Source organism: Triturus cristatus, chromosome 10 (assembly GCF_964204655.1).
Source record: "Triturus cristatus chromosome 10, aTriCri1.1, whole genome shotgun sequence".
Classification (NCBI taxonomy): domain Eukaryota; kingdom Metazoa; phylum Chordata; class Amphibia; order Caudata; family Salamandridae; genus Triturus; species Triturus cristatus.
In genome coordinates this window covers 76249868-76266810 of record NC_140593.1, presented here as the reverse complement: position 1 = coordinate 76266810, position 16943 = coordinate 76249868, and positions in this window count along the sequence as shown.

Genomic DNA, 16943 nt, shown 5'->3' with positions numbered 1-16943 from the left:
ACTGCACACTACTTTGATGGTGACATCTACGAAGGAGAGAACTGATGCAGGCATGTAAAGTAACACTTTCTAGAAACTTCAGGCGGAGTGAGTTCCACGAAAAGAAGTTGAATTAATTGGATCGGAAAGGAACTCTCGAAGACCTGCATTTTCAATGTCTAAATCGCAAGGATTCATATTTTCCTTGTTGAGGTGCAGTGATAAAAGGATAACAGCTAGGTGGCACTGTTTAAAAAGTGAAAGTACAGTACTTCGATTACGCTTGAAATTTCCCAAAGGAGACGGTTTGTCTCAAAACCCATGTTGTTGAAATAAACATTAAAATTGACAACTGGCATTCTGGAGACCCTGAAATAATGGGTTGTAGAAACGTCTTGAGGCAGCATGAAAACGAACTTGAAATAACTTTATCGTCCCGCATAGCGAACAGACATGGTTGGCGAAAGCAAACATGCTTGGCAAAAGCAGACTGTATTGTAGGATGTTTTGGCAAATTTAAGATGGCGGCACGCACGGTGACGCCACGCCGGATGGCTCTCGGCATCTCCGTGCACCAAATATGGTTAGAATCTCACAACCACTGAAGACGTCACAGAGACATGCGAGACCAGGAAGCAGGAATGAAGGTAAGAGCGCGAGCAGACTCTGTGTGCGCTCGAGCAACGTTTAAGAGTATGTAAAGACAGTTAAACTGTCATTTAAAAGCGCACCAGAGAAATATGGGAAAAAAAAAATCAAAATGATTAACTCACCGCCCAAGTCTCGAACCACGCTGTAGAAAATGGTTCAATGTCGCCTTCACTGCATAATTAGGCAGTCCCACAAAAGCACACAAACACTGTATCTGCCCCGCATAAATTGTTACATGAAACTGACTACCGAAGTGAAAGGAGGACGAAACATTTCCCTTCAATATTACGAAATTGTAGGCAAAATAAAATTCCCAATCTCCTCCAGTAGATGGCAGCAAATAAATACAGTTCCGTTTAAAAATCAATGTCAAAGTACGAAATCGACAACACAGCTGGCTCTCGAGTTTGCCAAATGGCCCCCAGTCATGCAAAACATCGTTCTCACTGGCATCAGATCTCCCCAGCTGGCGCTGAAAACACCGGTTCAGATTACCTTTCCCTCGATCTGGGCTCTGTGAAAGTTGCTCTGTAATCTGAGCAGGAAACCCAAAATAATGGCGAAGGATGTCGTAGGAACTGCAGGAAGCAGGCCCCTCAGATCTCGGAGTTGCAGGCAGTAGAAAGTTTGTTCGTAGCGCGACAGGAACAACCCTCAGATCTCGTAGTTGCAGGCAGTAGAAAGGAAACCCAAGCAGGGACTTGCACTCTGGTGTTGTGGGCGACCGATGGGAGGTCACTGGTGGGGCTCTCGGTGCAAGTAAGTTTAAGTTGCTTTTCGAGGATTTCCTTTATCTTGAATTTCTTTATCTTGAAGTTTCTTGAGGGTTGAAGAGCAAGGTCTTTCCAATCGTCGTCAATTGTGGGGAATAGAAATAACCCCACTCCTGGTACCAATTGCAATAAGTAGAAATATGAATGATGAAATGTCCGTTCGTTGTTGGTAACTTCAAGTATATTTATTGATGATTGAAGTTACAGGTATTTAAGTATATAAATAACGAGCCCCACCAGGAGCAGCCTGTACGCTGCTCAGCCCATAGACCAACTGACTCAAACCATTCCAACATTCTAACTCCAACATTCCAACATACACACACATCCTGGCTGAGCGTTAATTTTAGTATAAGTACTTCACAATGCCTTTACTCTCATTTTCTGAAATAAGTACTTCATCCCACATCTGTACTCGCAAATTGTTTTTGCGTCACGTTGTGCGTTTTGCTTTCCTTGTTTTCTTCTTCATGTTCTTGATTGTACTCTTGTACTTCCTTCGTGTCGGCCCGGCCAGCTTTCATGATCTTTGTACTTGAGTCACTTATTGTTTTGTTGTGGGTGTGTATCGGTTGTTTCCATGGGAGAAAGGGAGATGGGTGATTGAGTCGTCTTTCGTGCCTCCTGTGATCTTTATTGTTCCTTCCCACTCACTATTTTCTCATTGTTTTGGTTGTGGGTGTGTATCGGTTGTTTTCATGGTAGAAAGGGAGATGGGTGGTTGAGTCGTCTTTCGTGCCTCCTGTGATCCTTATTGTTTCTTCCCACTTACTATTTTCTCTTGGCGTTTTCTGCGTTTTCTTTCAATTTTCATATCTTGCCATCTTTTCGCTTAAGTCTTTTACTGTGACTTTTTGTTATACCTTTTTAGAGTTTCTCCCTTTTCATTGTTAAGAAGGGAGATGTTGTAATATGCTGCTCAGCCAGGATGTGTGTGTATGTTGGAATGTTGGAGTTAGAATGTTGGAATGGTTTGAGTCAGTTGGTCTATGGGCTGAGCAGCGTACAGGCTGCTCCTGGTGGGGCTCGTTATTTATATACTTAAATACCTGTAACTTCAATCATCAATAAATATACTTGAAGTTACCAACAACGAACGGACATTTCATCATTCATATTTCTACTTATTGCACTCCCTTCGACCAGGTCCAAGTAACTCTAGGTCCCAACAGTGGAACGGTGTCTTGATCCCAGAATGGACGATGTCCGATATTTCCTGCTGCTTGGTTTTCACGGAACTCCCTCCGTTGAGGTGCATCAGACTCTGTGCTTCCGTAGCTAACTGCTGCACATGATTATTGGGCTTGGCTGACTGCAGTCGGTGGAACACATCGCGGTACAGCAGGTCTGAACAGTGAAATGGGGTCTTGGTTCCACAATGGACGATGTTAGAACTGTATCTGAGAGTGGATATGATGGTACTCCCTTCGACCAGGTGCAACCAACTCTAGGTCCCAACAGTGGAACGGTGTCTTGATCCTAAAATGGTCGATGTCCGAAATTACCAGCTGCTTGTTTTTCACAGAACTCCCTCTGTTGAGGTGCATCAGACTCTGTGCTTCCATAGCTAACTGATGCACATGATTATTGGGCTTGGTTGACTGCAGTCGAGGATTACACCGCGGTACAGCAGGTCGGAATAGTGAAACGGGGTCTTGATTCTGTGATTGAGGATGTCAGAAGTTAAAGTCTGTGATGAATTGTGTGTACACCCTCCGATCAGGTGCAACTAACTCCATGCTTTCGAATCCAACGGCACGTGGCTGTGAGGCATTAATGACCACTGCCTCTGGCCTACACTGCAGTTAGCAGGGCTCATAATTCAGATCGAGTGGTGATTGTTTAATTACAGAATCCAGTAGACAACTAACTACAACGTCTATTGAAATATACACAAAAGCCTTTTAGTATACTTGCTTGAAGAACTTTTTTAAGATGACTTATAGGTCTAGTACAATGACCAAATTCTTCTTGGTAGTGGTAAAGAACACTGAATAACAGTCTACACAGTGGACAGCAGAGATCGCAATTCGAATTGTTTTGATTTATTTATTGCAGAGTTTTGTGTAATTTATGTTGTTGTATTTTGTGAACAGGAAGTGAGAAAGAGTATTCATGGAAGACTGTGCTCACTACTGCCTTCAATTTACACTGCAGACAGCAGTGTTCACAATTCAGATCGAGTCGCTATTGTAGATGACGCAGTCCTGTAGGCAAAAGACATTGCTCCAGTACACTCTGTCCGCACCACGCATACGCATCATCACAGGGTCTGCACACGGCTCAAGTCAACGCCATGTGGCTGTGGGCCCTTGCTGACCACTCTCTGGCCTACACTGCAGACAGCAGTGTTTACAATTCAGATCGAGTCGCTATTGCAGATGAGGCAGTCCTGTAGGCAACAGACATTGTTCCTAGTACGGCCCGTCCGCAGCACGCATCATCGCTGGCTGTGCACATGCTGAATGCTTTTGATGTGGCTATCTGAGTGCACTAGACCCGATGAACCCTTTATGATACAATCTTTTTGTGTATTATTTCAGATCTACTGCCTGTATCTCAGTATACCACAAGTTATGGTTCTTTTACGATAGAATCTTTTCCGTATTATTTCACATCTAGTGTCCCTACCTTACTGCAGCACAAACTATTGACCCTTTTATTATTGAATGTCTGTGTGTGATCCAATTATTACTGTTGTAGTTGATGCTAGCAGCAACCATTCCCTGAGGGCTGGTTTACACTCACCCCACACGCATTCAGCACAGACGTCACTGGATATGTGACCCTGGTAATAAAAAGGAGTCGAGCGCACGTGCCACTTCCACTATCTATCTGTGTCCGTGTGTTCATTATGTATGCATGATACTGCCCCAGGACCGTACCACATTACATTGTGCTGTGGACAGCGTATGCAACCATGTTACCTCTGGCAGTGGGGAAAACTTCTGTCATGTAGCTTTTAGATGCATGGCTATCACAGGTGGAAGGCTACTTTACAGACCATGAATATTGATGAAGATGATGGTTGCATGTTGTGTGTAGTGTCAGATATGTGTACATAGCAAAATGTTTTCAAAAAAGCTCTCTAAGCAGAAGAGGAGTCTCTCATCAAACGCTGTAGAGAGAATTACTAAGATGGGTAGGGTCCTCCAACTGTTACAATGGGAAATATTATGAACCAATCAAATGCTTTTCTTTAAGGTCACATGGCAATCACTCACCGAGCACGCAAGGAGGCCGCACCAGACGTGATTTTGAGAAAATCTATTTACCATAATATAAGTATATTACAGTTAGAAATATATAAATGTTTAAAATATTATAGATTTTCGCTTGTTCTCATATACACTTTAAACTTATTTAGATATAGTTTTGAGACAAAAAAAAAATGAGGGAATGGCGTACCCGGCGTGACACCATACGTCTATGATGTAACGCAGGGCCTGGCAGCGTGCACTCGTCCCATACGCAACGTGCATCGGGCATGACCCCATACGTACATGACGTAAGGTGCGGCTTGCTACTGCATACCCGTCGCATACCAAAGTAGCAGCTGGCGCGACCACATACGTATATGATGTAACGCGGGACGTTGTGCCACAAACCCATCGGATACGAAATGTGCATCCTTTACGAGTGTAGCAATATGGCGGATAGGATTCGCGTGCTGATGGAGCTTGGTACACTACCGGTACAGGACTTGAGTTTTCTTCCCCCCCAAAAAAAGATATAGGTGCACATGCATCAAAAATCAGAAAAGCGAGTCATTATTAGCGATAAATAAGGAATTGCAAATAAGGATTCGTGTTTCGGAATGCATCTACAGATTCGGTAAAATCTAGCGATTCCTTAAAAATCGCTAAAACTAACGGAAAACACAATAGCGATTCCTTAAACAAAGATTAGCAAATACCGAAATCGGTAATACCGAATTCGGTATTTGCGAATTCGGAGTTAGCGAATTCGCAAAAAACGGGTCGCACCTGAAGCAGACTGATGACATCACAACCAGGAAGTCATCCAGCCCATGCCTCATTCACTACCCTGAGGAGCTCACAGGAGGAGGCAGAGCATACAAGCTGAGCCAAGAGACTTCACCCTCAGAACCCATCCAGACTACAGTTATCCAGGGTGGACAAGAATGCATCTACTCCATCAGACACGCCCAGGAAGAAGAAGAGAAAGTTCTCTGACAGAGAACTGGAGCATTTGATCGAGGGGGTGAGCAGCAAGCATGATAAGCTGTTTGGGAAGCTGTCACTCAAGGTGCCCGAAGACGAGAAGCGGAAGATATGTCTTCGCATTAGGGAGAGGGTGAATGCTGTCGGAGTCACGCACCGCAGCATCGACGACCTTAAGAAGAGGTGGTATGACCTCAGGAAAAGGGCAAAGGAGCGCATTGCCGAAAGGGTCAAGGAAGCAGCTGGCACAGGAGGGGGGCCATCCAGAGTACCTGCCAACACAGCCCTGGAGGAGCTCGTTGAGGGGACCATTGAGCCAGAGGCAGTCATCGGAGTAACCCAGATGGACACCTCCGGCGCAGCAACCACAGAACAAGGTAAGATGCATGCCTGCTCTTATACGCTGCGTATTGTATAGCCATGCCCATCCCCCCAGGTCAATCACAGTGTGTAGGGAGAAGTGCATAACACATATACCCTCACATTAGTATTGCATCATGGGAGTTGTAGTCATGTTAGCCAAGTGTGCATGTATGATCACCAATGCACAATAAATGAGATCAGCAGTACAGGCCCAACAGTGTGTCTAAATATGTCATTTATTGTTGTAAAAGTATGCGGAATGACAAACAGATATAGTCACAAAATAAACTAACAATGCACTGTTTCACACACAGATGCATCTCCGGTGGGCTCTGATGACAGTGAGCGCCTCATCATCTCCAAGACACCGGCAGAGACCGATGGAGAGACTCCGCAGGAACATCAATCCACACCACCACCACCGACAACACCACCACCACCACCACCGACAATACCACCACCACCACCACCACCAACACCAGCAAGATGCAGGGCACATGTCCCCTCCCTGCAGGTGATGGATACAGAGCCGAGACCAGCACCCACAAGTGTCCCCAGTCAGACACGTGTCACTCCGCCAGCTCCACCACCAGCACGTAGCCGAGTCACTCAGTGGTGCAGGTCCATGCGCAGTATTGCTGAGCTCCCCGAACAGCCAAGAAACATCTATGGTGGTGTAGAGGCCCAGATGCTGCGTGTTCAGTGCCTGCAGGGGAGGGGAGACACATGGGAACAATGAACCTCAACATCTCCAAACTGGCAAAACACATGTGCACTCTGACAGACGCTGTGCGGCACATGACCACAGTTGTGGCTGAGGGGAATCGAGACATCAACAAGAGCCTACAGGAGCTCACCCGTGCCATCCTAGCAGGACAACACAGCGAGCGCAGGAGGCCTCGGCAGAACTTGCTCCGTACTGCTGCATCTACCAGGGCCATCACCAAGCTCTGCAACAGCACTGCAGTTTTGTCCCGCCGCTCCGTGTCACTGCAGGTGGACCTAGGACATTACTGTGGGGATGTAGCGAAGGCCTTAGGCCAGATGACCACTGCAGTTGAACACTTACAGTCTGGCACATTTAGTGCCAGCAACTTGGGAGGGGATGAGGGCAGTGAGGCCGCATCAAGTGTGAGCAGCGTGTCCATGCCGGAGACCTGTAACAGGAGGCGCAGTTCACGCAGCTCTACAGCCACAGACACACAGCGTGGTGAGGTAGAGGAGACACCCGACAGGAGGCTGGGGTTACGTAGGAAGCGGCACTAGACATTCAGTCCCGCATCCTTGTCCATGGTGGTGTAACCATGGGCCACTTGCATTTTGCGTTTGCACTCCCGTGATGCCAAGGGATCTGTTTTCCTCCACAATGTGTAGAATCACTGTCATTTATTGTACTCATGTAAATTCACTTTGACAAGTGCTCATGTGAAGTAAACATTAGCACTCCACAATATATTGTCATGTCTCATTCTTACCTGGCTCTGAAATGATGTTGTGTGATGTATGTCCGCCTCCTTTGACCTTCAGCTGTGTTTGGCACGTGTGACTGTCGGTGTTGTGCGGGTGGTTGGTCATCCTGATCGTTGTCGTTTCTGTCCATCTCTATGGGTATCCCCCTTCTGGCTGCAATGTTGTGCAGCATGGCACATACTGCTACAATCCTGCAGCAGGTCTCTGGATTATATTGCAAAGCACCACCAGTCTTATGTAAGATCCTGAAGCGACTTTTCAGGATCCCGAATGTTCTCTCAACCACATTTCTGGTGCTAATATGTGCTGCGTTGTAGCGTTGCTCCTGTGGTGTTGCTGGGTTGAGGTAGGGGGTGAGGATATATTCCTGCAAGGCGTATGCGCTGTCACCTACAGGGGGGGAAGCAATGGCTTAGCGGCAGTAATGCTAATACATGTGTGATACTGATGTAATGAATAGGTATGAGTATGTACCAAGCAGGAGTCCCTCTCCGAATTCACCATTGAGCAGACGCCTGTGGATGCCACTGTGTCTGAATATATATGAGTCATGTGTGCTCCCTGGAAAATGTGCCACTATGTCCGTAATTGTGTGCTTGGCATTGCACACGACCTGCACGTTGATTGAGTGATAGGACTTCCTGTTACGGAAGATGTACTCATTGGCTGAGGGGGGACAGATGGGGACATGGATGCAGTCAATGCATCCTATGACATGGGGGAATTGGGCAACCTGATAGAAGTCCTGTGTGGTCCGGTCCATCTGCTGTGGGGTTGCGGGGAAGGTGATGTGGGTATGTATCATTGTCAGCATGGCATCAATGAATTTACTGAAGAAGCGTGAAAGTGTGCTTTGTGATACGCCTCCTGCTACCGCTACTACCCCCTGGAAACTTCCAGACGCCAGTAGGTGCAGGCTGCATAGGACCTGGACTTCGTCAGGAATGGCATTGGTCCTACGTGTCTGGTGCTGCAGTAGTGGTTCCAGGTCAGCAATCAGGCGCATTATCATGGCACGATTAAGACGGTTCTTGTCATATACTTCATCCTCATTTTGGCCCACCAATGTAATGCGCACTCTGAATACCCTCTCCTGGATCCTCCTCCTGTGCTGTGCTGCTGCATTTATTCTCATCCTCCTTGGGAGCACGTAGAGGGCTGCCATTTTGTAAAAGAATACGGGGTCTCCAGGCCCATTTTTGAAGGCTTTCTGATTCATTACACCTGTGGTACACTTTAAAACTGTTTTGTTTTTTTGGGTGTGTCTGCAACTTTACCTCCTGGTTGAGATTCCCCTTACTCTGCTCATGCTAAATAGCGAATTTGAAGGTTTTCGGTATTAGCGATTTTTTTATGCATTCTTTAGCGAATCTTTATTTGCTAATCGCTATTGGCATGCGCTATTGGTGTTTTCTCTATTTCCGATTCTTTATTTAGCGATTCTCTAATGTACCGGGGTTTATTTTAGAGATTCTTTAGTTTTTTCGCTATTGGGGTTGATGCATTGGAATCTGTTGTTTGGCACTTGCTAACGGACGATTTTAGCGATTCGCTATTTTAGCGAGGACAATTTTGCTTGATGCATGTGCCAGATAGATACTTGTGTTTTAAAGATATAAAACATTACATATTTTTTTTTATTAATTAAAAAAAAGGATAATAGAGTTTCAAAATATTACAAAAAAAATAGAAAAAATACAGGTTTTATAAATATTAAAATATGAAATTAACATTTAAAAAACTTTCGAAATTCACGGAAAAAACCATAGGTTTTACAGACGTTATAGTTAGGAATTAGCATTTAAAAAACCTTTGAAATTCACTGAAAAAAACATAGGTTTTAGGGACGTTATAGTTAGTTGGACATTTGACTCATATAAAACCAGAGAAATTCACCCGTTATAGTTAGTTGAGCTAACTATAACTTGCGCGCCCGCAATGCACTGGTGATGACGTCACATATTACATCACTCATGACACGGTCAGTGACATCACTGATAACATCACTGATGACATCATCCACGTGATAATCTGATGCACATACTGATGGCCTAATATAAACTCTCTGATACACGCACTCTAAAATACAGACTACTATATTTGAAACCATACACACAACAATTCCAGATACTACATACCACCCACTATTTCCTAGGTCTACACTCACATCCACTCACTTATACATGCAGTTACTCATCAATACAATACTATAATATGCACTCATACACCTATACATACAGTCACAGTCCGCCACACATCCATAGAGTTAGTCACATACCTAGTCAGTCATGCAAAGAATGAATCACATACCCATTTACTCATGTATACAGTTATACACACCAACTGCAGTATTTATACACACACCTCATCTCTTATTCATGCAGATACTAACACATACTTACTGTCTTATACAATCACTGATACAAGCAGCCGCTCTTTTAGACACCCACTCTTCAAATAACTTACTCTCACGTATAGTCATTTATATACTCCAACACTCACATACACTGCCTTAAAACATATGTAGTTACTCACACATATACTAGTGAAACATTCATTCACTCACCAACCCACCCATACACACACTAACTCACCCATACAGCTTTTTCCAGATGTAGTTTTGAATCCATACAACCAGTGAATCACCCACTCAGACATGTATGACCAGAGTCACACCCCCCACCCACCCACACAGACACTCAGGCACTCATACAGATACTCAGACAACAAATCAATAACCCATATGGACACTCATGTAGCTACTCACCAACCCATGCAGCCGCTTATACACCAACTGAGACACTAATACAGACTTTCACACAGTTTAGTCACTAACCCATACATTCTGTAACACATGTTCAATCACTCACTTATACAGTCAGTCACGCACCTACTAAATAATCCATTCAGGCACTTGTAAATCCACTCATTCTTCAATACACCTTGGCATGGATATATATGAAAAATATTTAAACTTTACAGAAACACACATTCCCTGGATGATGTCATCAGTGATGTCATCAGTGATGTCATTTGAAATGTCATCAGTGATGTCACTGACCATGTCATGAGTGATGTAATATGTGACGTCATCACCAGTGAATTGCGGGTGCGCGAGTTATAGTTAGCTCAACTAACTATAACGGGCAAATTTCTCTGGTTTTATATGAGTCAAATGTCCAACTAACTATAACGACCCTGAAACCTATGGTTTTTATAGTGAATTTCAAAGGTTTTTAAATGCTAATTCCTAACTATAACGTCTGTAAAACCTATGTTTTTTTCAGTGAAAATATATATATGTATATATATATATATATTCACTGAAAAAACCATAGGTTTTAGAGGTGTTATAGTTAGCTGGACATTTCCCTCGTACAAAACCATTGAAATTCCCCCATTATAGTTAGTTCAGTTATCTATAACTCGCGTGCCCGCAATGCACTGCTGATGACGTCACATATTACATCACTGATGACATGGTCAGTGACATCACTCATGACATCACTGATGACATCTCAAATGACATCACTGATGACATCATCCAGTGAATGTGTGTTTTTCTGAAAATCAAATATGTTTTATATATGTATATCTCAAGGTCGATGGAAGAATACATGGGTATATAAGTGTCTAATTAGATGATTTTTTGGGGGGAAAATTGGTTCTATAACTTACTGATTAAGTGTATCTTAGTGAATACATGGGTTAGTAAGTAATCTATAAATATGTAAATATCTGTATGAGTCTCTCATTTTGTGTATAAGTGGCTGCATGGGTTGGTGAGTAGCTACCTAAGTGTCTATATAGGTTATTAGTTGGTTTTTGAGTATCAGTATGAGTGTCTGAGTGTCTGTATGGTTCAGTGGGGGATATTACATAGCACATAGATGCATGAATGAGTGACTCACTGTTTGTATGTGTTGAAGACAGCATGTGTGCAGCACTGTATGGGTGGATGAGTGTCTGTATGGGTGTGATAGTGAGTGAATGCCTGTCTCAATAGTGTCTTTATGAGTAACTACATATGTTTTAAACTAGTATCTGTGAGTATTGGTGTATATAAGTGAGTATATGTGAGAGTGAGAGATTGGAAGAGTTCCTGTATAAATTAGTCTGTGTTTCTATAAGTGATTGCTTAAGCGAGTAAGTATGTGTAAGTTTCTGTAGCAGTAAGTGTGGTGGTGTGTGTATAACTGTATATATGCAATTTAATGGATGTTTGATACTTTGTTTGCATGTGTGACTATGTGTCTGAGAAACTCTATGCATGAGTGTTACTGTGTAACAGGATGTATAGGTGTATAAGTACCTATGATGAGTGAGTACATGTATGAGTGACTGTATAGGACTGTTGGTGAATGAGTGGATATGTGTGTAGATCTTGGAATTACTGAATTGCTGTGTTGTAAGTGGTATTGCTATGTCAAATCATTTGAAAATGTTAGTTTCTATTTTTGAGTGTGTGTATCAAAGGTTCTATTATGGTGAGAGTAGGTCTGCCACTCTATCACAAGGATGATGTCATCAGTGATGTCACCAGTGATGTCATTTGAGATGTCATCAGTGATGTCATGAGTGATGTCACTGACCATGTCATGAGTGATGTAATATGTGACGTCATCAGCAGTGCATTGAGGGCGCGCGAGTTATAGTTAGCTGAACTTACTATAACGGGGGAATTTCAATGGTTTTGTACAAGTGGAATGTCCAGCTAACTATAACACCCCTAAAACCTATGGTTTTTTCAGTGAATTTCGAAGGCTTTTAAATGCTAATTCCTAACTATAACGTGCCTGAAACCTATGGTTTTTTTCAGTGAATTTCAAAGGTTTTGTAAATGACAATTTTTAAATGTATTAATTGCTATATTGTTTTTTTTATACTGATTTCCTACATTTTTTTAAACTTTATTTTTAGATATTTTATTTTTTAAATTACATTATAATTACATTATACATTACATTACAAAATATACTTTCTCAGAACGAATTACTTTAGTATAAATACTTTGCAAATAGGCAATAGACTTTTAAGTACAGTAGTTATAGTTGTTGCAATGGACAACACAATTTCAAACACAATACAACATTGAGCTCAATGGGAATTTCTAGTTAAATGCAAATAGTTACTTTATGGATTACTTTTCTAGCCACAGGACTGGATCCTAGATTCAGTCCTGGGACATCTCCTGTAAACAGTAGAATAAAAGCGTTTTGGTTACAGTAGTGATTTTTAAGGAATATTATTGTATTTTAAAAGTGGACACTTCGAAACTTTTTCACATCGAATCACCAATGTTATCCTATGGGAGGAAATTCACTTACCAGATAAGTAGTGTTATCGTTACTTTTTCTTACTCAGTGGTGGATCCTGGATCCAGCACTGGTGCATCTCCTGTAAACAGTTGAAAGAATGCATTTAAGTCATACAGGCGATTTGTAAGGAATATTTGTAGTTTGTGAAAATCGACACTTAGAAACTTTTCTGGTGAAAACCACACAATGGATTCCTATGGAAGGAAATACAAGTTACTGGTAAGTACGGTTAGAATTACTTTTCAGGGTCAGTGCTGGGCTAAAAGATGCAGCACTGGGTTCTCTCCTGATAACAGGTGAGTAAATCAAAATTCGTTCTTCGGATGATTTTAGGTGAATATTTTAAAGTTTCAAAATTCCACACTTAGAAGAATTTCCAAGTGAAACCAGTCAATGTTAGCCTATGGACGGAAATTCAAGTTACTGGTAAGTATGTTTAGAATTACTTTTCAGGACCAGTACTGGGCTCAAAGATGCAGCACTGAGGTCTCTCCTGATAACAGGTGAGTAAGCGCCACAGAGCTGCATAGCAGAGAGATGTCAAAAGGGACACGGCCTGCACCACCTCTCTGCAATGCAGCGCAGTGGCACTTCCTGGAAGCACCTGGTGGGCTCCTTGGCCCCCATGGTCCCTCAGGTTTGAAGTGGAATTTTTTCCCTAACTTAAAACGCGCCACAGGGCGTGTTTGCACACATCGCGTAAGGCCCTGTCCCCTCGCTTCACCACTGTGTAAACGCGCCCTGTCACCGTTCTAAGTTGAGAGATTCAATCCTAAGGGTCCCTAGGGTCAAACTAGCCCACTAGGTACCTCCAGTAAGCGCCACAAAGCTGTGTTGTAGAGAGGTGTAAAAAGGGGCATGGCCTCTGAACACCTGTCTGCAACATGGCTCCCTGGCGCATACTGGAGGTACCTGGTGGACTAGTTGGCCCCCAAGGACCCACAGGATTGAGGAGGAATTAATTCTCTAACTTAAAACATATTTTATAAGTACTCCGCTTACAGGTCCCCCCAGCCCATGGACCAACTAGGGGAGACTTGAGGGGTTCTGAATCTGTAGAAATATTTCAGATCCTCCCTCCACAGTGCTCCTAGCATCAAAGTCGAATTGGAGCAGCACTTTAACGCAATGTGGGGAGTGAAATGTGAAAATTTACTTAACCCAGGGCATATAAATAGCTGACCCCCCACCCATGGGACATCTTGGTGGAGACCCTGGGGGTTCCTAATATGCCAAAACATTGTAGGTTATCCATTTTTAAGTGCCCCAAACACTAAAGTAGGCCTGGGCCAAAATTCCGTTCCATCGGCGGAAATTGCGATAATTTGGCATTTTTGCGTTCCGCGGAAAGCGCGAAAATGTCAACATTTCCGCATTCCGCAGCTTAGCGATAATTTGTTTCTTGCTCGCGCTGTAAAAAAATACATTCTTGCGTTCGCGCGATCACCTTACCTGAATCCCCGCGTTCGCTGACAAGTTTTCCCGACCCGGTGGCGTTCTCCACGAGATGTTGGATTGTTGGTAGCCATTTTGAGCTGTCTCGCAACAGTTTGCGCTCGCATTGTCGCGCGATGACGTCATTTGTTGCGCGAACACGTCATTCTTCTCGCGATCATGCACCGCGCGAGTATGAGAAGATTGAGATCTCGAACACGTTATCCTGCATTGCGAGCGAGAGGGTGAGGACGCGGGCACGTCTAATCGAACGCGAACAGGAGAAAGAGACCCCGAACACGTCATATCCAACGCGACAGGGACGAAGAGAAAGGGATCATGTCATTTTCGACACGCCGGCGGATATAATGTGAAGCTCGAGAACTCGAACATGTAAAATTTTCAATTTGGAGAGGAATATCAGCTCTAGCAGCATGAAACCTTCTCCAAATGCTGATTTTGGATGAAAACAACTCCTAACATTGACATTTGGCTGTCCTTTTTTGTGCAAGGAGTCCTTTTTTAACCCCTTCAGTGCCCATGACGAGCTGGACTCGTCATGGGCTGCGGTGGCGCTGTGCCCATGACGAGTCCAGCTCGTCATGAACTCCGCCCGCTAATACAAAGCGCGGCACTGGGCGGGGAAAGGGGCGGGCATGCAAGGGGTTAAAAAGGTAGAGAGAGGGAGGTAGTGACACAGAATATCCAACTTCCTGTTCCTGTCCAGCAGGCTCCTCCCAGTGCTTTGTCCATCTCCTGCTCATTCTGCCTTTGGATCTGGAGCTGGAAAGATCACTCTTTTTGTCTGCTGCATCATTGCAATTGGATTTGAGGATTTTTGGAATAGGATATTTTACAAGTAAGTGGTTGTTGTGTTTGTTTGATTGTGGGCATTGCAGTTGTTGTACTTGTAACTACAATTTATTTTTGATAATTATCATCATTCTTTTTTTTAAAAATTTTTTGTGGGTAGTAGTAGTAGGCCCGAGCTAGCCATGGGCAGGGCCTCATGGGTGTGTGCATGATGAAGCAACTGTTGCTTTTGGTGTTTTTTGAATGTATTTAATTTTCAAGCACATTTAGGGCATGGATGGCATTGGATTGAGTTGGGGAAGTGTGCTTTTGGGGGTGGCCTTTCTGATGTTGTTGGGCCTGGCCATGTGGCTGGTAGCCATTTTGAAGCCTAGGCCTGCAAGCTTGCCTGGCCTTGTCTGCCAACAGGCCTGCTTTTTCATCCACTAGGTTCAGAGCAGGTAGCCACAGCTTTATTAATCACGTGTTTCCTGTGTGGTCTGTTGAATTTAGACATCATTTAGGGCATGGATGGCATTGGATTGAGTTGGGGAAGTGTGTTTTTTGGCGTGGCCTTTCTGATGTTGTTGGGCCTGGCCATGTGGCTGGTGGCCATTTTGAAGCCTAGGCCTGCAAGCTTGCCTGGCCTTGTCTGCCAACAGGCCTGCTTTTTCATCCACTAGGATCAGAGCAGGTAGCCACAGCTTTATTAATCACGTGTTTCCTGTGTGGTCTGTTGAATTTAGACATCATTTAGGGCATGGATGGCATTGGATTGAGTTGGAGAAGTGTGTTTTTTGGCGTGGCCTTTCTGATGTTGTTGGGCCTGGCCATGTGGCTGGTGGCCATTTTGAAGCCTAGGCCTGCAAGCTTGCCTGGCCTTGTCTGCCAACAGGCCTGCTTTTTCATCCACTAGGATCAGAGCAGGTAGCCACAGCTTTATTAATCAAGTGTTTTCTGTGTGGTCTGTTGAATTTAGACATCATTTAGGGCATGGATGGCATTGGATTGAGTTGGGGAAGTGTGTTTTTTGGGGTGGCCTTTCTGATGTTGTTGGGCCTGGCTATGTGGCTGGTGGCCATTTTGAAGCCTAGGCCTGCAAGCTTGCCTGGCCTTGTCTGCCAACAGGCCTGCTTTTTCATCCACTAGGATCAGAGCAGGTAGCCACAGCTTTATTATTCTAGTGTTTTCTGTGTGGTCTGTTGAATTTAGACTTCATTTAGGGCATGGATGGCATTCGATTGAGTTGGGGAAGTGTGCTTTTTGGGGGTGGCCTTTCTGATGTTGTTGGGCCTGGCCATGTGGCTGGTGGCCATTTTGAAGCCTAGGCCTGCAAGCTTGCCTGGCCTTGTCCGCAAACAGGCCTGCTTTCATCCACTAGGATCAGAGCAGGTAGCCACAGCTTTATTAATTTAGTGTTTTCTGTGTGGTCTGTTGAATTTAGACTTCATTTAGGGCATGGATGGCATTAGATTGAGTTGGGGAAGTGTGCTTTTTGGGGGTGGCCTTTCTGATGTTGTTGGGCCTGGCCATGTGGCTGGTGGCCATTTTGAAGCCTAGGCCTGCAAGCTTGCCTGGCCTTGTTCGTCAACAGGCCTGCTTTCATCCACTAGGATCAGAGCAGGTAGCCACAGCTTTATTAATTTAGTGTTTTCTGTGTGGTCTGTTGAATTTAGACTTCATTTAGGGCATGGATGGCATTGGATTGAGTTGGGGAAGTGTGCTTTTTGGGGGTGACCTTTCTGATGTTGGTCGTCTTAAAGACATGCTTTTGTTGTATGTGTCTGGTCACTGGTGTGTTGTTGGTGTGCAATGCATGCACCCTGCAGACCTTTTTGGGGCCTGTGAATGTTCGTATTTACATTTTGTTGCATTAAAAAGGTAGAGCAGTGTGCTTTAGCATGCATCCTTTACCTGACTTTTATAGGCCTTTTGTCAGCTCCTGGTGTTCTGTTCTCCAGGCCTCCGGCTTGTTTGTG